General features: G+C 50.2%; 1 protein-coding gene across 1 annotated transcript in view; it reads right to left on the reverse strand.

Moving 5' to 3' along the window:
• The window catches only part of CD81 (CD81 molecule), a 246284-nt gene that overhangs the window by 14022 nt on the left and 208480 nt on the right, over positions 1-23782 (reverse strand). The gene's annotated exons all lie outside the window — the stretch shown is intronic.

The following is a 23782-nucleotide window of genomic DNA, read 5'->3' on the forward strand; positions in this document are numbered from 1 at the left end:
CGAGTGTGCGATGCGCCTAGCAGATGGATGGTTTAGCCAAGCTGTGTTTTCGGAAGACGCTACCCGCGCCCGGTCTCGTGGCCGGACATGTGTCCAGGTGCATCCTTCTAATGTGGCGTGGAAGGTTATGGCTATAGCTGGAAAACAAGAGTCCGGAACCGTAAACTAGGGGATGTGTGGGGTGAAGAGTGGGGGGGGGGGGGGGGGGGGGGGGGGGGGGGAGGGAGTGTACTTGTGGGAGTGATGTCAGGGGGGAGGTGTTGGAGGTGCGTTTCGAGTCGACGTGAGCTAGAGAGCCCTCGTGTGGGTAGCCGTCCGTGTCAGTAGCCAGCGCGTCTGAAGGCTGGTGTCACGTTCGGGGGGGATGCGGCTTGCAACCCTGTCTACGGTACTGCCACCCCAGCGGTGCCATCCCATCTTAGCGGCCTCTATGTGAGCCCTCTGACCGTGCCCTCCCCCTGGAGGGACCCCAGGATGTCATCCCAGAGCTGTGCGATCGTGAACTGTCTTAAGCCCGCTATCTCCTCCCGGTGTAGTGCCGTGCTTTCTGCTCTAGCCCAGTTGCTTTCTGCTCTAGCCCAGTTAGTGAAGGATGCATACCAGTGTGCGGGGGTTGGCGGTTCCCTTCTCTTCCAGTGCTTAGTGAGCAGTCTTTTGGCTGTGATGAGGCCCAGATCCCAGAACCGAGCTTGTGTTTTATTAAGTTTAGTTCTCTTGTATAGCCCTAGTATGCAGGCCTCCCACGTGTGTGGTAACCCCGGGCCAGTGCTATATGTCAGAAGGGACGTCACCTCCCCCCAGTATGTGACCAGAGATGGACAGTGCCAGAGCATATGCAAAATGTCTGCGCCTAGCAGGTCACACCTGGGACAGGCGGCGGTGTTAGTCGTGAAGCATCTGTTTATTCTGTCTGGCCACAAGTACGCCTGGTGCCGTATGTACAACTGGATGGTCCGGAAGCGGGAGCTGCGTGGGATGTTCACGGGGCTGGCCAGAACCAGGTTCCATTCCTTATCCGTCCAGTCCTTCCCGCGGTGGGCTGCCCATTTGTCCCTAATCGGTTGTGTGGGTCTTTGTGTGTGCATGAGGAGTGCCTGTGCCAGCCAGTGTATAATGTGGGAGCCTCTGCCCATAACATGCAGGTACTGTATTAGGTGGTGAATCGGTGGCTCATCCTGGATATCCCCCCAGGACTCTGTATATGCCCGCAGTACAGACGCGTGGAGCAGGAATTGCCCCGCCGGCAGACCCGTGCCCTCCGACAATTCCGCAAATGAGAGCATGGCCCCGTCCGCATAGAGGTCGCCCATGGTCTCCACCCCAGCCGCAGTCCAGTGCTCCAGAATACGTGGAGTCACCATTCCACCCCTCCGGGGGGTGCCCATCAGGAGGAGGGCAGGGGCATACGGCTTGACATTCTGCGTCAGTTTCAGGCTACGGATTAAGCATTTATGGGCCACAGCCACGTGCAGGGGTAGAGGGCGGGGTCCCTCGGTCAGGGGGTGAAACAAGGCGCAGACCTGCGGGTGGGTCCATTGGTAGTCAGCGGTAGCCGTGTCGTCAAGATGCGAGCCGCTAAGCCAGTGTGTCACCCATTGCAGCTGCGCAGCCAGGTAGTATAGCTCCATGTTAGGGACTGCCAGCCCTCCCTCAGCAGTCGGGAAGTACAGCTTCGCCAGGGCCACGCGGGGGCGTCCTGCGTTCCAGATCAGGCCGCGGAGCATTGATTCCAGGTCGCGGAATATCCTTGTGGGGACATACAGTGGGATATTTGCAAAGTGGTATAGTAGCCTGGGCAGAGCTATCATTTTAGATAGTGCGATTCTGCTGGGCACATTCAATGGCAGAGTCTTCCAGAAGGCCATTTGGGCCCGCAACGAGGAGATAGCGCGCACCAGGTTGCCCTACAGTATGCTCTGCGCGTTCCTGTATATATATACAACCCGAGGTATTTAACCCTTTCGATGCTCATGACGAGCTCAGCTCGTCATGATGCACAGTTGAGCTGTGCTGATGACGAGCTGAGCTCGTCATGAACAATGGGAGTGATAAAATATCAGCACAGGAGGGGGAAAATGCCTAGCAGCCAAGGTGTTAAACGTGGTCGGATACCATGTGAGCCGAGTGCCTCCAAGGTGCACATCACACTCCCCCAGGTCCGGGCTGAACGAATACACTCCGGACTTGGTCCAGTTGACCTTTAGACCCGACACTTCTTCAAAGGTCTGGAAAATGTCCGACAGCGCGCCTGGTACCGCGGTAAGGTCCCGCACATACAGCAGCAGGTCGTCCGCATAGAGCGAAACTGTGTGTACTCCATCAGCCAGCGGGATCCCCCATTCCGCTCCCCTGTCCCGCAACAGCGCCGCCAGGGGCTCAATGGCCAGAGAGAAAAGGGGTGACAGGGGGCAACCCCGTCGGGTGCCTCTGCGTACCCGCAACGCCTCCGAGATCAGCCTGCCCGTCCTCACGCGGACACTGGGCCTCTGGTAAAGTAGTCTGACCATGTCCGCGAAGGCATAGCCCACGCCGAATCTGTCCAGCACCGCCCCTAGATAGGGCCACTCCACGGAGTCAAAAGCCTTCGAGGTCTAAAACTAGACACCCCGATCTCGGCCAGTGCAGCGTGGCTGCTTCCTGAACTCGGAAGAGGCGGCGCAGGTTACGGGAAGTGCTCCTTGCCGGCATGAAACCATTCTGGTCACCACGTACTAGGATCGGGATCTCTAAGGCCAAGCGTCGGGCCAACAGGGAGGTGAAGATTTTATAGTCCGTATTCAACATGGCTAATGGCCTGTAGGACCCCATGCATGTACCATCCCTGCCTGGCTTCAAAAGTGAGAACAGGCTGGCTTCATTAAGCGTGTCCGGGAGCGCCGAGTCCTCGATCGCGGTGTTATACACCTTGAGCAACTCAGGGATCAGCGTGTCTGAACATGCCTTAAAAAATTCGGCAGGTAGGCCATCCGGGCCAGGGGATATGCCATTGGACAGGGCGAAAATGGCCTCGCGCATTTCCTCCTGGGTGAATGGTGTTCCTAGGTCCCCCTGTTGCACGTCCGTGAGGGAAGGCAGTTGTATGTCTGTAAGGTAATCCACAATGGACGCCGAGGAGACCCTCAATTGTGACTTATACAGGGCCTGGTAGTGTCTCACAAATGCTTGATGTATCTTACTTTGTGTGTACACCATCTCTCCCTCATCTGTGCAGATGGCGGACACCGGCTCCGTGCGGTTCTCCTGTCTGACTAGCCAGGCCAGTAATCTCCCGGGCTGGTCGCTGTGCTGGTGTACTCGCGCAGAGTGGGCCGCAAAATTGATGTGCCTCAGTCGTTCCAGCAATGCCGCATGTTCCGCTCGGGCCTCTTTTAGACGGTCACCCGTTCCACCCACCGCTTCCTGCTCCCAACGGAGCAAGTCCGCCTCCACCCTGCGTAGATCTGCCTCTAATTTTTTCTGCATACTCCCCTGTGCGCCTAGACAGTGTCCCCGTATCACCACCTTGAAGGCGTCCCATTCCACTCTTGGGGAGGACGCTGTGCCCGAATTGTCTGTGAAGTATTGTGTTACGCAAGCCTGCAGGGAGTCTCGAAAGGGGGCGTCTAGCAGCAAAGCAGGTTGTAAACGCCATGTAGGGATGGGCGGGTGTGGGCGTTCCCAAGCCATGCGCAGCGTGTGCGGATTGTGATCCGAGTGTGTTCGGCCAAGGTATTGAGAATCAGTGATGTGTGGCAGCATTTCTGATGACACCATGTATCTGTCAAGGCGGACGTGTAGCGCGTGTGCCCCTGAGTAGCAAGAGTATATCTTGGTGTTGGGGTTGTGCGCGCACCATGCATCTTTTAAATCCCACTGTGCCGCCCACTGTGTGAGTGCCCTCGAGGCTCCTAAGGACGTTGCGTCTGGCCTGGGGGGGGGGGCCGAGCGGTCCATCGCGGGATCTAGCACCGTATTGTAATCTCCCCCCAGTATCCAGGGGACGCCGTGCCAAGGCGCCAGCTTCTCCGAAATGCGTGCCAGGAAGCCCCCTTGGTCAGTGTTTGGAGAGTAAATGGACGCCAGAACTACTGGTTGCCCGTCCATGCAGCCCTTCACCAGGACCTACCTCCCCTCCGGGTCTGTGAGGACATCTGACATTGTGAAGGGTGTGCCCGGCCTTACCCACAGTAGCGCCCCACGGGCAAACGAGGAGTACTCTGTAGCATACAGTTGTCCCCTCCATCTGCGCCGCAGCGCAGCCACCTCTGCCCCACATAAGTGTGTTTCCTGCAGGAGTGCAATGTGCACCTGTTGTCTTTTCAGGTAGGAGTATATTTGATATCGGCGCGCTGGTGTGTGCATGCCTCTGATATTCCAGGTGCATATCGTTATCGCAGACATTCTAGCAGTATGAACTCTCCCCCACCATATCTGCGAGCAGCAGCTCCACCAGGGACCCTCGCATCCCTTTTCCCAGCTCTCCCGCATCCACCTCCCTCAGTACACTCAGCAATGTTCAGGAAGACATTAGGAAGGGGAAGAACAAAGAACAACAAAAACTACTGCGGGTGAACCCCACTAAAATACCAAAAGGGCAGTGGCGAAACGGGCCACCGTCCATATTCTCGATTGAGAGACAACCTTTCTAGTCTAGGGGGTAACGTGTGCTAAGCACAGTCTCGGCAAATCAGAAGTTCAGTCAATGAAAGGGATCAAGATCCGTCCCTGAGCCTTATGAAATAAGCAACTGGCAGCCACCATCAGTGTTCCGGTACATGGCGCCATTTGGCCCGTAGGGGGCCCCGCCCAGGGCGGTCCCGGCAGAGGGAGGGCATGATGAGGTGTGATGCGTGTCCCATACCCCTGGCAGGAGTGGTTCCCCATTGACCTTGGCCTGCGGTCAGAGGTGGCTTAGGATGAGTACGGGCCAAAAGACAACCCCACCGCCACCACACCCATCGTCCACCAGTGCCACAGGGGCAGTACTCACTGTTCCAGATGTCCATTGTCCAATCTGCAGGCAGGGGGGAAGAAGACGCCCCCAGCAGTGTCGGGCATCAGCCGCGCCTCAGCGTCCAGTCAGCTCCTGCCACCATGGCAAATACTTCACAGATGTCTCTTACGGAGTCAATGAAACAGGTCAGCAGTTTGCGGTGTGACGACTGGCAGGTCCACTGAGATCTGAGAGTTCGGGATCCCGTATATAGCCTCATCCTCATCGCTAGGGACTGCCTGCTGGCCGTCTTCGAGGGTCGTCTCCTGGGAAGGCGGGTTGCTCAGCTGGGAGACCCTCCGGAGCGCATCGCATTGTTCCTGGAGCATCTGGTCCAACGGAGGAGAATGTCGCGATCCCTCCTCCGGCCGTTGGGACTGCTGTGTTTTGTGCCTGCGGCGGCGCTGTGGCCCGCGTGATCTGGGCCTCGCCGCCTCGAGGCTTTCTGGGTGCCGTGTCCGTGCCCCCGTCCAGCCATTCACCGACCTCCTCAGGGGTGTTGAAGTAGGTATTGTCCCCCGCCACCACTCTCAGTTTTGCTGGAAAGAGCAGGGAGTATTTAAGGCCTGCGGTGCGGAGTCTCCGCTTTACCTCCATGAAGTGGTGCCTTTGGCGTTGCACCTGGACAGTAGTCGAGGAAGAACATGATCGCGGCATTGTCTATACGGATTTCGCAGAGTCGTCTGGCTTCCCGCAGCACCGTGTCCCGGTCCCTATAATTCAGTATCCTGAAGAGCAGTGGCCTCGGGTTAGCGCCGGTGGTGTGGGGCCTCGTCGGCACTCGGTGCGCACGTTCCACTACAAAGTAGGGCGATAGTGTGCCTTCTGGCAGCAGGGTCCTAAGCCAATCTTCAACATGCTGGGCGGGGTGCTTCCCTTCCCACTTTCTCCGGGACCCCCACGAGTCTGATGTTGTTGCGTCTCGCCCTCCCTTCCACATCCTCGGCCCTGTCCTCCAGGAACTCCACCCTGTTCAGGAGATCCTGCACTTGCCTGTCCGTCTGGGCGACCTTGGGCTCAATCTCCTTCACCGTACCCTCCAGGGTCTTGGTCCGATCGGATAATTTCCTGTGATCATCCCTTAGGAGGGTCAGGTCCACAGCGACAGTCTATTTTGGACTCTAGGGAAGTTCTGGTCTGCTGGAGTGACTGTTCCATGCGCTCCACGGCCGCCAGCACGCTGTCCAGTCTCGTAGCTAATTGTTCGGCGGCCATTTTGGTCAGTAGCTTGTCTGTTTTCCCCTTTGGCGGGGCCCCACCAGTCCCGGTGCGGGTCCGCACCCCCCCGGACATGGGCAGGAGCGCCCGGCCAGCAGTTCCTCCACCTGGGCCTCTCCGGCAGCACCTCCGGGATCACGCCACCATTAGGCGGGGGGTCCGACAGTCAGCAGCCGCCCTTCTGGCCGGGGCCGTCGTCGTTGTGGGGGGGGGGGGGACGTCCGTCAGGCGGGTCCCCACCCTCTCTCAGCACGGGTCTGCCACGCCGCCCCAGTTGCAGTGGGAGGCCAGCGCGGTGCGTGGGTCCAAAGGGTCCAGGCGCCGTGGGCAGGTCTGGCCGCCAGTTCCGGCCTGGGTCGCAGCCTCTCGTGCTTCTCCCTGTCCCCCAGGTAGCTGCTATCCCCGCGGGGGGGCCCGCAGGCGAGTTCGGCGCGGAGCGCACTGTCATGTGCCTCCGTCACAGGGGGGCCAGTCAGTCCGTCACCGGCAGCGGTGTGGCGACCAGGCGGGGGGCCGGGCCGCCCCTCCGCGAGTCTTGGGTCCACAACGCAAGGCCTGGGCGGCTGCTCCGCGCGGGCTCCTCTATGCCGGTAGGCGCGAGAGGGACTCACCGGCTGGCACCGGTCTCAGCGTAGCATCCCGGGAAGGAGCCCCCACTTCACCGGCGCCTCACCGGTATCGACCTACGCGCCTTGTCCGCCCCGGGTATGCCATCAGGAAGCCCAGCGAGTTCACTCCACTCACGGGGCAGCAGTCGCGCGCGGGGGGGGCGGGGGGGGGGGGCTGGGCGCCTGCTCCTCACTCAGTCCGGGCTCTTCGCAGGTGTCCAGCAGCGAGGTGAGGCGATCTCTGGGCCACCGGAGGTTGTTTCCAGTTTGGTGGCAGTCGGCCAGGGGGCCGCAGACGGTGTGGTGCGGCCTGCCGGCCGGGGCTGGGCCCGAGCCGCGGTCTCCCTTAGTTGCCCCGCCGGCCGGGAGGCAGCAAGTCCCGCAGGAGGGCCACAGGATAGGTTGGGGTCGGCCCCGTCAGAGCCCCGAGGCGAAAGTCAGCCAGATTGCAGAGAAGTGCTCCGGGGAGGTCCGCCAGCAGTTTTGGGCGGCTACGGTTAAATGTGGCGGAGAATCGGCTCAGGGAAGGGGAGCTTAGCACGGAGCTCTACCCTAGTGCGTCCTCCGCCATTGCGTGCTTAGCCACGCCCCCGCTAGGTGGCACCTTGATGGTCCACATGAGCTCCGTACTGCCCGAAAAGTGACAGATTAGAGCCGCATATAAGGGGTACTCCTGTACGATGTCCACTTCTCGTTTTTCTTTCCATACCCTCGGATGCAAAGCGAGAACAATTTTTTGCACAAACTTGGGAAGTAAAAAATAAAAACTAAGACGTTTAGGTGACCACTCCACAGAATAGGCTGGTCGGAGGGCATTGAGAAATCTGTGGTTAGGTAGAGTATTCACTAGAAAGACCATTACTGAAGGTAAGTAACTTCATGGATACTTTTAATTTAATTTTTTTTATTTTTAGAGTTTTATATAGCGCAAACTAGACCCGAGACATCTGATAGAGTGCTTTACTTGAACACCTGTTACATTACAGGAGGACACATTCATTTTTGTTAGGGATGGGGAGATTAAATGATTTGCCCAGAATCACAGGATGTGGAGAGTCATTTGAGACTCGAACCAGGATCCTCCAGCTTCGAGGTCGACTGCTCTAGTTCAAGGCTACATCCACTCCCCTGCAGATTGTTCACCTAAGAATAGATACCAATTCACTACCTCCCCAGAAGGCATCTGTGGAGTGGGCTTCAACCAAAAAGTCCTGCTGGATCAAGCCGGCAAAGTTTAAATTCCGCCAGACTCTGCTGTCGAGTAAGTAGTGCTTTGTGAATGTATGTACTGACACCCATGTCACAGCCTGGCAGATGTCGACAGGCATCGACAAGCTACAACAGTGGTCGCAATCTTAGCCCTGTTGGAGTGGACTTGGACGTTCTGGGGTTAGCGTTTTGGGCAGTGCATAGCAGATCTTAATGCAGAGGACTATCCACCTCTACAAGGTCCTCTTCTGCACAGCCTTCTCTTTCTGTACACAGAAAAGCTGATCGTCCACACAATGTTCCTTGGTTCAATCAACAAAGACTAGAGCCCTTTTGTGGTCCCGCTGATGAAGCCTCTCCTCTTGAGGAGTGAGGGGAAGCAAAGAATGCAGACAGGGTGATTTATTGCCTTATGTGGACGGAAGTCATGAATTTGGACAAGAATGCTGCCAGAGTCCACAGCACCAACTTGTCCAGGAGAAAGGTGTTATATGGTGGGTGTACTTTTAGTTAATGTAATTGAGATAAGGAAGACTGTCTTTAAAGTCAGAAGACTCAAAGCAACTATGCATCAGTTTGAAGGGAGTGCACATGAAAAACGTAAAGGTCAAGCCAATGTCCCACTGTGGCATCACAAACTGCTTGAAAGGGAAAGTGTCACACCTATAATAAATCTCATTACAACAGGTGATTTATAGAAGGATAGTTAAATTCCGAATGGCTGGAAGGGCTGACAAATCTTTAATAGTGCATGAATGCACTATTAAAGGATGAAAAAAAAACACTTCTGCTCGTTAAGGGATCAATCTTCTGAGCGTCACACTAGGCCACATTTGTCCCAGAGCCCGGCATAAATGGATTTCATGGAATTGTGACTGGCAGCAAGGTGTTTCAGATTAAATGCAGTCATTTGCTGCCGCTCAGTCTCCATGGAAGTAGGTCTATATTGTGCAGTTTCAGGTGGAGAACCCCGTCCTGTAGCAGGGTCAGAAGATCACAAAGTGGTAGCCTGATCGGAGGACAGATGCTCATGTTCTGTTGTTTTAGGTACCACACTTTCCTGGCCCAATCTGGACAACTACGGATGACTTTGGCCTGTCGTTCTTGTTCTTTTTCAAAACTGTGGGCAGTTGAGGCCACGGCAGGAAGGTGTACAAGAATCCTGTGTTTCATTCGAGCCAGAATGAATCTCGTAATGAGTTTTCTTGCATAAACTCTTAACGCACTAATCTTTTTACACTGTGCGTTCAACTATGGGGAACAGATCAAGAGAGGATTCTACCCACTGTTGGGAGATGTCCTACACCACTGTGGTATATGGAAGCCACACGCGATCTGCTATACACCGCTAGTTTATCTCTTCAACTCTTACATTTAGGGATCCTTTCAGGTGGGTCGTGATCAAGAAAATACGCTAGTGCTCAAACCAACCCATTCTGCTTTTTGCAAAACCACATGGCAGTGGTTTTGTCTGAAAACCTGCACCAGCCTCCCCTTGATGGATATCAGGAAGGTCTTCAGAGGCAGACAAATGGCTCGTAACTCCAACAGACTAATGAGGATCCAAACTTCTGGTGAAGACCATAGTCCTCTGGTGTCCCCTTCCCCAAGATGACCGCCACACCCCAATAGGAATGCATCAATTACCACTTTTAGGTGTGGGAAGGATGTCGCACAATTAATTTCTGTTGAATCACAATCACTGCAGATCATGAGCCATCTCGGACGAGATCTTGACATCTGTCAGATTTTCTTGCGATGGGCCCTCTGGGAATTCAGATTTTAAGTATGGTACCTGATGTAGCTTATATGGAGGATGCATGAGGCTAGAAGTCTAAAAAGTCTCAGCTGCTCTCACTGTGATCCAAGACTGGGCTGAAATATCAGAATCATAGCCTATGTCCCTGTCTTGTTGTGGCAGATGGAAGGTCCCGAACTGCACAGTGTCTCAGAGCTCCATTGAGTGGAAACCTCTGCCAAGGAGTTACCTGTGATGTAACGAAGTTTGCCATCGTCTGGAGGTTTTCTACAACAGACTGTAGTAAGCCAGCCTTCAGCATCCGGTACTCTATGTAGGGGAAGACTGGAATCCCCAACCTTTGAACAAGGGCCGTGACCTCAGCAATCACTGTGGTAAACACCCCTGGGGTGCTAATGAAAAGAAGCATGACAAACTGCAAATGCACGTAACCTACCCCTAGCTAAAGGCAACGTCTGTGGGGAAAATAAAAAGGAATATGAAAAGACACACCCTCAAGAGCTGGGACAGCCAGAAGCAGAAGCTTGTACCAGAATCCTAAAGGATCTGTGGCGGGTCCCAAGGGGCCAGTAGACAGAGGAAGGACCCATTATCTGTACCTCAATTGGGGGGGGGTCTCTTTGGTTGCATGAGTTCAAGTAGTGGCCCGAGACCAGAAATATACCTTATGACATTCATTTTCTGTAGTCACTGAATGATTTGAACCTGTAGTTTCAGGTGGGGATATAGTTTCCTAACAAAGGATTTCAAAGTCATGTGAAGAATAACAAAGTTGGGAGCAAAGCTCCAGATCTGCATCGGAAGGAGAGAAAAAATAAAGGAGGGGTGCTTATATGTGACATCACTGTAATTTCTAGGGCTACATGAAGCAAATAAAACTGCACAGTGCTACAAAGTGGCATGCTGAAGCACTGCTGAAAAAGGTTTCTGGATCCAGTCTGGCACTAGGGGAGTACTCGAAGGTGAGGAATCTAGGGTTAGAAGTATCCAAATGTAGTTAGTTTCAGGCTGCTTGGTTGGCCATCACAAGTACAGATAATAGACCCTGGATCATTTATTTTTAAATCTTCTATTGACTTTATCCTATACTTTAAAAAAATGGTAAGGGTATGGGGAGGCCTCTTAGAAGAGGTGCTGGAATACATACGACTCCCGACACTCTACTTTCTGAGCACTACATGTCATCCCCCAGGGGTTTCTCAGTACTGAGAGGCATTTTCCACCAGACGTACATGTGCTACTTTATAGGTAGTCAGTGTAAGTGCACAACTTTGGTTTGGCCATTCAAAGAGATACCTTTTTTGCCTTTCAATTTTATAGTATCTTTCCCAAAATGTAGTTTCTTTTTTCTCCAGGGGCAACCCACCCGCAACAAAGCCAATTTTTTATCATGTGGCCATTTTGGACTCCTATCAACATACAGAACTTACCCAGCACACAAGCCAATTATCAAGCAGGTCTCCTAGTGTGTATGCAGGCCAGCTGTTACTGCAGGTTATTCCTGGGCTGACAAGGCTAGCTTCCAACTCATGCTTTTAGTCCACATTAGTAACTGTCATGATATATTAGGACCACCTTCCATTCCTGAATCATCCACATGAACGATTTCCCAACAATGCCAGAATACACTTCAAATAACTGCAATGCACAGCTTTAACTATCCATCCAGGTAAACCAGTGCACCTGGCTAACCAATTTCTCACGCAGGAACACATCTTATCAGAAATTGCACCTCAATGCTGCTCCAAATCACAAGCCACACCCAGCAAACATAGGTTTCAATGTAAAACCTTTGCAATCTTTCAGGCCAGCTCCCATTTGCCTCTAGAACATGCTATTCACTACAAAAGCTGCTGATTACAATTACTAAGCAAACCGGTGAAGTGTACCTCACATCTGAAGCCTCCAACTACCCCACAAACAAGTCTACAAATTAGCACTACCTACTTGCAACAACAGATTTGTAACTTTAAATCTGTTCTGAAATCACATGCAGTGCATAATCCTGCTATATAGTAGCGAGTCAAGATATCTATATTAATTACAATGTATGGCTTCGGTATCAAACTCGAGGACTCCTTTGACAAGCCCTCTTAATGAAGACGAGCTTAGGTCTACAACTGCCCATCGCTCAGCACATCTCCAAAATATGAGTCTACTCCACAGGTCGGGAGTAAACAGTGAATAAACAGACATTGTGCCGTCAGACTTCGCTTCAGATGACGTTAAGCAGAGGGGGTGGTAGTGCTTACTAGGTTTGTGGGGCGGGCTGAGGAGAGTTAACTTGAGTTAACTTCTTGCTGGCAGCCATATTTGTGCATACAGTATGGCATTGGAGTTCAGAAAATAAGGAGAACTGAGCAAGCATAGAAAAGCAAAGTTCAATGGGGCAGCAGAAAAAATGTCTTAGCAGTGGGTTTTGTATGAAATTTGTTTAGTAGCTTTACCTCTGTAAAAGTGTTATCTTGAAGGTCCCTACCAGTGGCTGCTGGCGGATTTTGAAGTGGCCCCTCGAAGTCCAAAAGAACTTTTTAGCACCCAGCCTCAGGCCCGGTCAAGTCCGGTGCAGAATACCTTCAGAAGCTGCATGCTAACAAGGGAACCGTGCTATCTGCATTACAGAACACGCCGCATAAGTGTCTGCAGCTCCTTCTGTAATTCTATAGTGTCCCACTGGTGCAGAAAACTGGAGGATAAAATCACTGTGGCCACTGAAGCACCATATGTAATAAGGCCCCTGGCGTCTCGATCCTTCCTTCCTTTTTTCATTTACAACCTGGTACATGGTGATTGAAGAGGTAAATTCATTGTAGATGGTGCAGCCGGCATTGAATGAGATGCCAGAAAAAAATGTGGGATAGCGGCATTCCTATGGTTGGTGCCAATGTATTGAGATTGGATTCAATGTGCTCCTGTAGAGGACACTCCCATTGCTCCCAGAGAGGGACAAGGCTGTCTGGAGCATGGATTACCAGAGATCTATAGATGAATAAGACCTGACGGGACTGCCATTCAACTGTCGAGCTTTCGCCTTTCAGGGGGAACAGGAGCGATTTTGTCCAATTGTCCTGAAGTCTAGAGGCCTCCTCAGATGTGCATTATCTGAAGCGGGCATGGGCCGGAGACATGCGGGCAGTACCTAAAAAGGACATATCCGTGTGCAGTACTATGCGATCTTCAAACCCAGTGCACCAGCGTAACTCCCAGAATTGCATAGGACAGCTCACTGAGGTTGCAATTGCCTATGTGAACGGCAGTGGTGAAAGCGGGCCTCCTTGTCTGGTGCTGTGGCTGATGGGGAATTGAAGAGAAAGGATGCCATGACTCACTTGAACCCGGAGCTGGCATAGAGTATACTAACAAAGGAAAGAAAACTCGGTCCAAACCCCAACTTGACAAGGGCATGGAAGAGGAATCACCACTCCCCTGAGTCAAAGGCATCTCCAAAGTCGAGGAGGGAGGAGTGCAACAGGGTAAGGGAGTATGTGATGGTGCGAGACTGCAGCATGCACCCTGCAGATGCAGTGGCAGGTGCTGCAGTTAGGCATAAAGCTGCAATGATCAGGGTGATGAGAGCAGAGATCTCCAACAGCAACCTATTGGCCATTATTTTAGCATAGATATTCAGCTCGATATTCATCAGCCAGATTGGCCAGTAGGAAGCACAATCTTATAGGGCTTTCCCTCCTTTGTGAACAACGATGGTGGCGAGGTAGAATTCTGGAAGGAACTGGGCCGTCTCAATGGCTTCAAGGTAGTGATTAAGTAGGCGAGGGATAAGCGTGGTTTTGAACGTAAGAGTAACATTTGACTAGGAAGCTATCTGACCCTACGGTCTTGCCTGGTGGCAAGTCCGTGATGGCCACAGTGACTTTGTTAAGTGTAACTCGTTGATTAGGTGTCATCCTATCTGCAGCTGGGCAAGCAGCGAGGAGAAGGTAGTTGATGAGGGGGTAAGTGGATTTACGCTGGGCACGTTAGCAATGTGTGTATAATCTACAATAGTATGCGACAATGTTGGCTGCAATCTCAGAGGAAGTACCAAACGGGTCTTTCCTGGGGCCACAGATCCATGGGATCAATCTATTAACTGTAGCCAGAGAAGTTGTTTTCCCCTCTTGTTACCCCATTCATAGACCCATGCTTGCAGAGCAATCCAGACCACCTTGGCTTCTTCGAAACAGTTGATATAAGGAAGCCTTGTGCGTTTCAATGTGGTGTTTTGTGGGCTCATCAGGCCTCCGATATTGGCCCTCTAGGTGCAGTAGGGAAGCCTCAAGGTCAGCTATCTTCTGGAGCCTGGGGGAGGTTGGGGACCACTGCTTGATTATCCGCAAAAGATGCATTCAACTGCTGAGGGACAAACAAAGGATGTTGTTTAAGACACTCTCCAGGGGCCCAACACCCCCTGCACTGTGATTCAACTGGAAACATCTGTGCTGGAGTGGGCAACAGAGGGGAAACCTTTGATAAAGGCCAATTGCAGTCCCCTGCGGACCTCTAGTTTGGCCTGCGTGTGTCAAGGAGATCTCTCTCTCCTAGAGAAGTAAGACCATTGGAGAGTGTTTCACAAACTGGAGTAACGGCAACCTGCTTGATAGTCGTTTAAATCATTTACGTTCCAGGTCATTACCACAAATACAACCATGTGGGTCGTGGGGAAGGTGCGAAAGCGGACGCAGAAGAGACCCCTCGATCCACCCATGGTGACTTCCATATGACTCAGTTGGTCCTCATGGGCTCTGTGCATGTGGGGTTGCAGGTGAGTAATATGCATGGAGGTGTACAGGTGCTATAGCTGAGCAAAGGTCTCAGCAGAAAGGGGGTACTAGGATGTGAAAAGCTAGGTATATACCGTTTGTGTAAGAAACCAGTTACCCACCAGTACTAATAGAAAGGTTTCAAGTTGCAAACCATAAATTACAGGTAACTGGTTTCTTTTGAAGTATAAAAATCTCTCCTAGAGTCAGATGTTCACAGATAGTGTAGAGTTATTGCTTGTCCAGTTGTGGTGGGCAGAAGAGAAAGAAAACATTTTTCTCAGGACAGCCCGACCAGCCTCCACCTCCTTGCTTGAGTGTAAACTCAAAGTAATTTTTTTGTGAAAGTATGCGGAGATGCCCAATGGCTGCCTCACATATTTCCTATATGGATAAGTTTGCCATGAAGTCCATTGTAGCCCCCTCTTCCTAGTGAGTGTGCTCTTGGTTTGGTGAGTAACGGTCTTTTAGCTAAAGAGCAACACAGCCGGATAGTCTCTAGAATTCATCTAGAAAGTGTGTTCTTGGAAATGGCCATCCCCACGACTTTAGTTTATTTATTTTATTTTGAAAGTTTTATATAGCGCGAACAAGATCTTCGCAGATATCAGAGCGCTTTACAGAGGAGGGGAGCATATATACACAGATACATCAATAGTGTTAAAAGTACAGTGAAGTGATATCATAAACAATCAAGTAAGTCAATTTCAAAGTCAAACAAAAATGCAAAGGGTTCGAACAAATAGTACAGAAGAGTAACGAGTCTTTGAAGTTGATCCCCAGAAGTGGTTCAAGTGTATTTAGCCATGAGGATAGCTTTTACTTCTTTCTTGAAAAGTATGGTAGAGGGGATGAGCCTGGTTTCAGGGGGGAGCGAGTTCCAAATCCTGGGAGCCATTCCTGAGAAAGAGCGTTTATAGGTTTTTTCCTTGCGGAACCTTTTAGGCTTTAGCAAAAGATTGTTTGTGCCTCTAGTGTTTCTGGAGCCTCCGGAAATAGTCAGCTTCTGAGCGAGGTATCTAGGTGAGCTCAGGTGGACAGCCTTGTGCGTCAAACAAGAGATTTTCAGGTGTATTCTGGCTTCAAAAGGCAGCCAGTTCAGGGATTTGAAGTCAGGGGAAATGTGTGAGTGTTTTTTTGATCCAGTGATAAGTCTCGCTGCGGCGTTTAAAGAGGCTCTTTAGTAGCTAGGGGGAGACCGCAGAGGGCGGTGCTGCCGTATTCTATTCGAGGTAGGACTAGTGATTGTACCGCAGTTTGGAAGTCTTTGGCTGGAAGGAAAGGTTTAAGTTTCCTAAGGGTGTTTATTTGGTAGTTCGCTCCCTTAGTTGCTTTGTTGATGTGTTCCTGCATGCTGAGATTGGTGTCAAGTGTTATGCCCAAAGATTTCGCTGAGTCCACGATGGTGGGTCTAACATTGAGTGCCGTTAGGTGTTTAAGCCACATTTGTGCGGTAGTGATCTTCGCGGGAGGTGAGATCAGAAGGAACTCTGTTTTAAGGGCATTGAGTTTGAGATGATTAGCGGCCAGCCAGGATTGGGTGCTTCTGATCGATGAGTTCAAGAGTGTGATGTCTTTGGGTGATTGTAGTTTGAGATAAAGTTGGGTGTCATCAGCATACATGTGGAAGTGTACATTGGATTCTTGTAGCAAGGTGGTGAGAGGTTCCATAACTAGGTTGAACAAAGTTGGGGATAGGGAGGAACCTTGTGGTACGCCTAGCGATACAGGTCTTGGCACGGACATCAAGTTGTTGCTCTTGAATTTCTGCGACCTGTTATGCAGAAAGGACCTGAACCATTTGAGCACAGTTCCTGATAGGCCCATTCTTGTGTTTAATAGTTCGAGTAAATTCTCATGTTTGACGGTGTCAAATGTGGAGGAGAGATCAAGAAGGATGAGGAGGCAGGTATCGTTTTGATCTAGGATTTGGAGGGCGTCGTCGATTATGTGAGTCATAGCAGTTTCAGTACTGTGATTTGCTCGGAAGCCTGATTGATGGGAGTTGAGGAGATCAAACTGAGTAATGTGTTCAGTCAATTGTATTTGTGCGCATTTTTCCAGCAGTTTGGCAAGAGTCGGAATGTTGGTAATGGGGCGGTAGTTGTTTAGGTCAGAGGGGTCGGCTGTAGGTTTCTTTAGCAAAGGTGTGACTTGTCCAACTTTGAGGGAGTCTGGAATGGTCCCTTGTTGAAGTGAGCTGTTAATGATTTTAGTCCAGAGTGGAAGGAGCGACGGGGTAAGGACTTTGACAGCGTTAGCAGGAAGGGGGTCCGTGTGGTGATTGGATGCTTTCAGAGTGCTGAGCAGTCTGTCAATTTCTTCTTCCGTGTAGGTGACAAAGGTTGACCAGGTGGCATTGTTTTTTGGTTTAGTGGGTGCTATGCAGTGGGGTTTGGGATAGAGGCTTGCGTCCATGAGGAGATCATTCTTTATGTTGTCAGTTTTTTGGTTAAAGAAAGAGGCGAAGTCTTCGCAAGAGGGATCTTCGCACAAAGTGTTGAGAGGTTGGGGTTGTTCTTTGGATTGTGTTCGGATAAGCTCAAACAGCTTTCTCGGACGATTTTTGGCTTAGTCGAGCTGACGGCTGAAGAAGTCTGATTTTGAGCGTTTTATTTTCCTGAAGTAGGCATTTCTCTTTTTCTTCAGGGTTTTTAGGTTCAGTGCAGAGGGAGCTGATCTCCAGGTGCGCTCTGCCATTCGCATGGCGCGTCTATCGTCATTTAGACTCCCGTCGTACCAGGGATTGGAAATTTTTGCGGAGGCTTTTTTTAGCTGCAAGGGTGCGACCTCATTAATTATGGAGGTCATAGTGTTAAGATAGTGATCAGTCAAGGATTGGACGTCCTTAACGCTAGCAGGAGGAAGTAGTACGTTGCAGCTGTTGGGGGGCAGAGAGTTTGAGTTTAGTTTTTTCATGTCTCTTTTCCAGACTTAGTCCCGGCGGATTGAACCGGGTTAAATTTAACTTTTTCATTGATGGAGAATGTGATAATATGATGGTCTGACCAGTCACAGGGTTGGATAGATTTGAGTTGGATAGAGGCCTCTTTGGAGATAAGGTCGAGGATAGAGCCTTTCTCGTGTGTTGGACTGTTGCAAATTTGAGTGAGGTCAAGGACGTTAAGGAAATTCTTCAGACCTTTTACCACTGCATCATTATGATCGTTCCAGTGGAGGTTGAAGTCTCCAAGGTATATTTGTGTGAGTTGTCGCCCAGAGTTGTTTGAGATCATATCCATGATTTGTTGGGAGAAGGTAAGGTTGTCGCCGGGTGGGTGGTAAACGCCGTGAAGAGTGCAGATCGGTTTGCCCTCACTGATAATATCGAGGCAGATGTATTCACAGGAGGTTGGGGAGGGTGGGGAAGGGGAAGTTACTTTCAAGACAGAGGTTGCTCCTGTATATACATGCGATTCCGCCACCTTTTTTATTGCCAGACCTGTCACGTCTAGTGATGTGGTAGTTGGGGGGAACCAGAATGTCCATTATAGGTGTAGAAAATTCTGTTAGCCATGTTTCAGTCATGATGATTAAGTCAAGATCCAATTTTAGGATGAGATCGGCGATAGCGGAGGAGTGTCTAGCGGCTGATCTGCAGTTGAGGAGAGTGCATTTGAGACGGGGTGTGTCGAGGGTGGAAGGGGGTTCTAGAGCGAGGGGGACTTTACTCAGATTACTATGGATAGCGATTCTGTTGTTCAGAGTGGGGGGTCTAAGGGGATTGGAGTGAATCGTAGGAATGGCAGTGAGAGTGTCGGGTGTGTTGCTATGGGGAGCTGAGTCGTAGGAGCGGAGGAGGGTGATTGTGTCGAGGTCCGAGAGAGGGTTGCAGGAGCGATGGGGGCGGTTTTCACGGTTGTGAACAGGGATTGAGGTCCAGTGCGGTGGGAGTCGAGTGCGAGAGTTCGCCGCCCGGGTGGAGGACCAGTTGGGAGGGGAGGTGATGGTGGAGGCGCGTGAGTGGTGTCTGGGGTGTGTGCTGAGTAATTGTTTGATGATGTGAATGTCTTGTTTGATCTGGTGGAGGGTGTTGGGTAAGGGGTGACTGGAGTGTGATAGACAGTAGTTGTTGTTTGATGATGTGCATGTCTTCTTTGAGCTGGAGGAGGGAGGCCGTAATGTAGTCCAGTGTGGGAAGTGTGTTGGAGGTGGGGATGGGAGGGTCGGGCGTGGATGACATAGGGGAGAGTTTGGTGGTGTGGGTGAGAGTATTGGTGGTAGGCGGAGAGTGCCCCACAAAGAACTGCAGTGTTTTTCGAATGCGGTTTGTCGAATGCATGTAGTACGTCAAAGCCCTTCTGACATACAGTATGTCTAGGGCCCCTACTGCCGAGTTGAAGCTTCTGGAAGAATACTAGTATGGTGGTAGTTCAGTTTATTTGAAAAGGTGAAAAACTTTGGCAGGAATTGTGGATGTGTCCTCATTCTTACCTTATCCTTGTGTATGAATACTTTTGGTTCCTGTACAGTTAGTGCTTGTATCTCACTCTCTCAGTGATGCGATTGCTCCCAAGAACAAGGTTTTCAATTTATAATACCAGATTTTGGTATTATGGCTAGGTTTAAAGGTGCTTTCATCAATCCCACCAACACAAGATTCAAATTCCACTGTGGAGGTGATTTTACCTCACTGGGAAAAGCCTTTTCCCTCCTTACATGTACCTTTCGACCAGTGGAAGTGAGAGAATGTGTGTGCAGTCCTATCAAGTAAGCATGCCGCAATGGCTGATTAATGCACCCGTAGCGAGGTATACGAGTTTACACTTCATAGGTAGGGAATGCCTCTAATAGAATCTCAACATACTGCTGTTTTATCAACTGGAGTAGGTGGGAGAATCTTGGCTGCTGAGGCCACGTTGGAGCTAGGAGGATCATTGTAATGTTGGAGATTCTGAACTTCTCTAAACCTTTGGGATCAACAGTATTGGTGGAAAAGCATATGCAAAGATCTCGCACCAACTTATCAACAGGGCATTCAACTAGTGATTTGGGATGGCAGTGCCTGGACGCAAAGCAACAGCATTTTGTGTTTTCTGGTGTGGCAAAGAGATTCATGTCGGAGTTCGACATAGATCGAAAAGTGTTTTAAACTATAGACTGCTTGATCTCCCAGTCGTGTGTGCAACTTGTGTGTCTGCTTAGACCATCTGCCTGAATGTTCTCCATCCCCGACACAGGATTAGCCAGAAATGTGCCACTTCCAAATGTTCTGCGGTAATTGTTACAGTGGTTACAACGCCGTTCCCAAGTTTGTTGTTGTAGAACATTGCTGTTGCATTCTCTATTAGTACCGGCACAGTCTTTCCCCTGACCTGGCTCTGCAAAGCCTTCAGTCCTAGCAAGATGGTCTTCAGTTCTAGAAAACTGGTGCACTTGGTAGAGTCTTGCTCTGACGATAGCTCTCCTATCTTTTGAGTGCCCATGTGTTCCCCAACCCACCACTGAAGATCCCGTGGTGATGTCTTGTGGTAAGGAAGTCTTGAAGGGTCTCCCCCTTGAACATATTCCCTACACTCCACCACTTTAGTCCCAAGCAGACCTTGTCCGCTTCAAGCACTAAAACCTCCAAAGTCCCTGGCCCCTGTGCCCATTGACAGTATAACCATTCATGTACTGGTCTTATGTGAAGTCTTGCATTAGGAATGATGGCTGCTTGTATCCACCTCATTCTGAAGTTATATTACCTTTCTTACTGTCAGACGGACGACTAGCAGAGGTAAATTTGAGCATATGTAGTCTGAACCCTCCATGTAGTCTGGTATGCAACTGCCAATTGTGTGTCGAGGTCTGCTCCTAGGAAAGTGTTCCTAGTTTGTGGCCTGGGCGACTGTCTCCCAGATTATCATAAATCAGAGAATTTATAGAAGTGATACCACCCTTGTCCTGTTCTCTTGCAAAGCTCTGAGGTGCTTGCCTTGACAAGCCAATTGTCCAAGTAGAGGTAGATATGCATGCCTCACCTTCTGAGGTTTGCCACTTCCAGCATCTTGGTTAGGACCAATAGCACAGACTTTATTCCGAATGGCAAAACTTTGAATTGGCAATGTTCTCCCTTCAGTACAAATCTTCGGTACTTCTTGCGTGCTGCATGAATGGGTGTGGAAGTAAGCATCTTTGAAATCTACTGTCGCTAGGTAAACTACTTTGTCTAGCAATGGTAATACATTCAACTAAGTCATTAACCCTTTCGATGCTGATGACGAGCTCAGCTTGTCATCACCCACGGGTGTCGTGTGCTGATGACGAGCTGAGCTCGTCATAGTGCCACTAAAATGGCATTTTCCAGCACACAGCGGGAAAACGCCTAGCAGCCAAGAGGTTAAGAACTTTGGCACCTTTATGTATCCGTTTACAAAGTGCAGCTCTAAGATAGGCCAAAGCGGACATACTGTTTCGGTACAAGAAAATTAACCGAACATACACCCGTTTCTTTCCTATCATAGCACCTTCTCTATACTTCTTTGCCAGCAGTTCTTGAACTGCTGTGCAGGATTTGCAATTGGTCCTCCTTGTAGGGCTTATGTTTTGTTGGTGGTGTTTGTATGAAGTCTATACAGTAAACCCCACAGGAGTGTTGTGAATGGGGGAGTAGAGGAGGGTGGTAGGGGAGTAGAGGAGGGTTGTGGGGGAGGAGATGAGCTTGAATCACTTGGAGGCAGTCAAGGCAACCCCTCTTGAGTTTTCACCTTGGTTTAAGTCTGCCTCAAAAAAGGGCTTTGGGTTGATGGTCACCACTGCCTCTGGACTGGAAACTGGCTGGTCCCTGGCTGTTTCTGATCCTGCGTGGCAAATATCTGCCTCCCCTGTCTTCCCTTTTCTTAAAGCTTCCTCTTTCAAATGAAGCCCTACAAACCTGAAGGTCTCATAGCATTTGCAGTTTCATTCGTCTTCATCTCCTCCAGTGCAGCCACATGTAGCCTCACGACCATCCCTGTAGCTAGCGGTCTGTGCCATATCAGTGTCAAAGGCGGATTTGAGGCATGAAATTGGCAATGTTTTTTTCCTCAATCAATGCTTTTCACCCACTTACGATACTCTTCCGGGAGATGTGACATGAAGTTTTTCCATATCCTCCCAGTGTTGGGGAGCATGTAGGTTCAACAGTGCGTTGGAATTAGCAATTCACCACAGTATGGCTGCAGCACTCCCTATTTTCTCCTTTTACTTTCTTTATCTGGCAGAGGTCCCATAGATCCAGGTGACTAGACTCTCTTCCTGGCCATGGAGACAATTAGGGAGTCTGGCTCTACATGGCTTTGAATATATTTGGGGTCCAGTTTTGATGCCCTATATAATCTTCTCTTTGGTGTGACTGCCTTCACCAGCTTAGAGAAGACCTATGTGCCTTGATGAACAAGTGAAAGATACTGGTTACTTTTGTAGAAAGGAGGTAGTGTGTCGAGGAAGAAGCAGGTCTCCTCCCTTTCAACCTTCATCTCCACTCCAAAGGCCTCTGCCTTGTTCACAGCTAAATGGTAAGTGGAGATGTTGTATGGGATTGCACAGAGTAGTCAGCCTCGATTTCCACAGCATTTCCTCCCGTGGTTCATTTATTCCCAATTCTTTGGGACTGACATCCAATCTACAGTCTTCCCCCCCATTCCTATTGTGTCTTTCTTCAGGAATTCCTTCTTGTTGTGTCGGCCGGGTACAGAGTCATGTACGGGTCTCAGACTGCCGGCCTCCCTTTCTACATGGGAATCGCGATTTTCTTCATGGGAATAAAGTACTTATTTTGATCTCCAATGCCCATTTCCTTCACTCCATGGCGTAAATTGTAGGTTCTCCATTAACCTTTTCTCTAAACGATCGTCCCTCATTCCCTCTCTTGGCTCAATCGTCTATAGAAGCGAAAGAGCATAGAAGCCATGGTCACGCTCCTCAGTGTATCCTTACCGGTGAGTTTCTTTCCCAGCAGGATGGGAATTACCTTGAGAATGCTGCTGATCTCGGACGTCAAGGGCTTCGGATTCAGTGGCCATAAAGTACTGCTCGGAGAGGCATGGTTTGGCGTCTTGGAGGTGTGTATGACTGCCTTGTCTTTCGATAAATTAGGTGTTTTACAGGCATATAGCAATGTGGGCTTAGGGTGCCTATGGAGTGTCTTTTAGCCCTCGTAGACCTTGCTTTCGAAGTCTTGGTGTTCTTCCTAAATTTCCAGCGCCACTACCTAATTGGAGAAACGCATCTATTCCATCAACGAGAACCAGCCTTCTGTTTCTCCATCTAAGACAAGCCTACCATTACCTGTACTTGCTCAATGGGCTCGAAGGATCTCATCTCTGTGGACCAGTACGGTTGGTTTAAAATACGAGCTCAGGAGAGTCATGAGGCAGACGGAGCATAGCTGGTTTATCGATGTTGAGGGCAAACTTTAAGCAACAATTTGGGCAAAACTTGATACTCTGAAATGGCATCATGAAACCCAAGGGATCCCACTACAACACCCTGCCACCCTCCACCTTTCCCCATACGCACGCATTCTCCAAATGTCAGTCTATCCTTAAAATAAAAAAAATAAAAAAACATTTCCAGCGCCAATCTGATTTGACTGCTTTCCTTTGTTCTTAGAGACATTTTCAACTGCTGTCAAAAAAATTGTTAGGAGCTCTCCAATGCACCTCCATGCTAAACGTGGGAAAAAAGAATCCAAGATGGTGAGCGCACACAGACATTCTGGGATTACGGTCCACGTCAGATAGGGGCTCTGCCTAAATCGGCTCCCACACCACAAGCTAATTAAGGTTTTTTTTTTTAAGAAAACAAGACTCCTGGACCCAACCACTAGATGGCGGAATTGTACAAAGTATGAGACTCAAGAAGAGATGCAATGTTGCAAAAAGCAGGCTACATTAATAAAATGTAGATTTAGTCTCATACCAAAAGGATAAATTAGTTGTATGCCAATCATTAGATCCATAATCCAAATGTAATCTGCGTTGTATGTCAGAGCCGTGATCGGTGTCTAAGCATTGTGCCACAATTCTAGATGGATGCAAAAACAGTTGGACAGAATGCAGAACCAGGTCAAACGTTCACCCCAGTACAGAGATCTGGGCCTAAACCCATCGTTTTTTTTGCACTCCACACCAGCATATGGCCATGTCTGAACTGGGGTGGCGGAGTGAGCTAAAGAATGGTGATGGATTAAACCCAGATCAGTTGACTGGGGGTGAGTGCGATTTGCTCAAGCACTCCGTCCATCATCCCCTTTTGTATCGCACAATTCTAGATTGAAGCATAACCCACTGAA

This window comes from Lissotriton vulgaris, chromosome 2_1, assembly GCF_964263255.1.
Source record: "Lissotriton vulgaris chromosome 2_1, aLisVul1.2, whole genome shotgun sequence".
Taxonomy (NCBI): Eukaryota; Metazoa; Chordata; class Amphibia; order Caudata; family Salamandridae; genus Lissotriton; species Lissotriton vulgaris.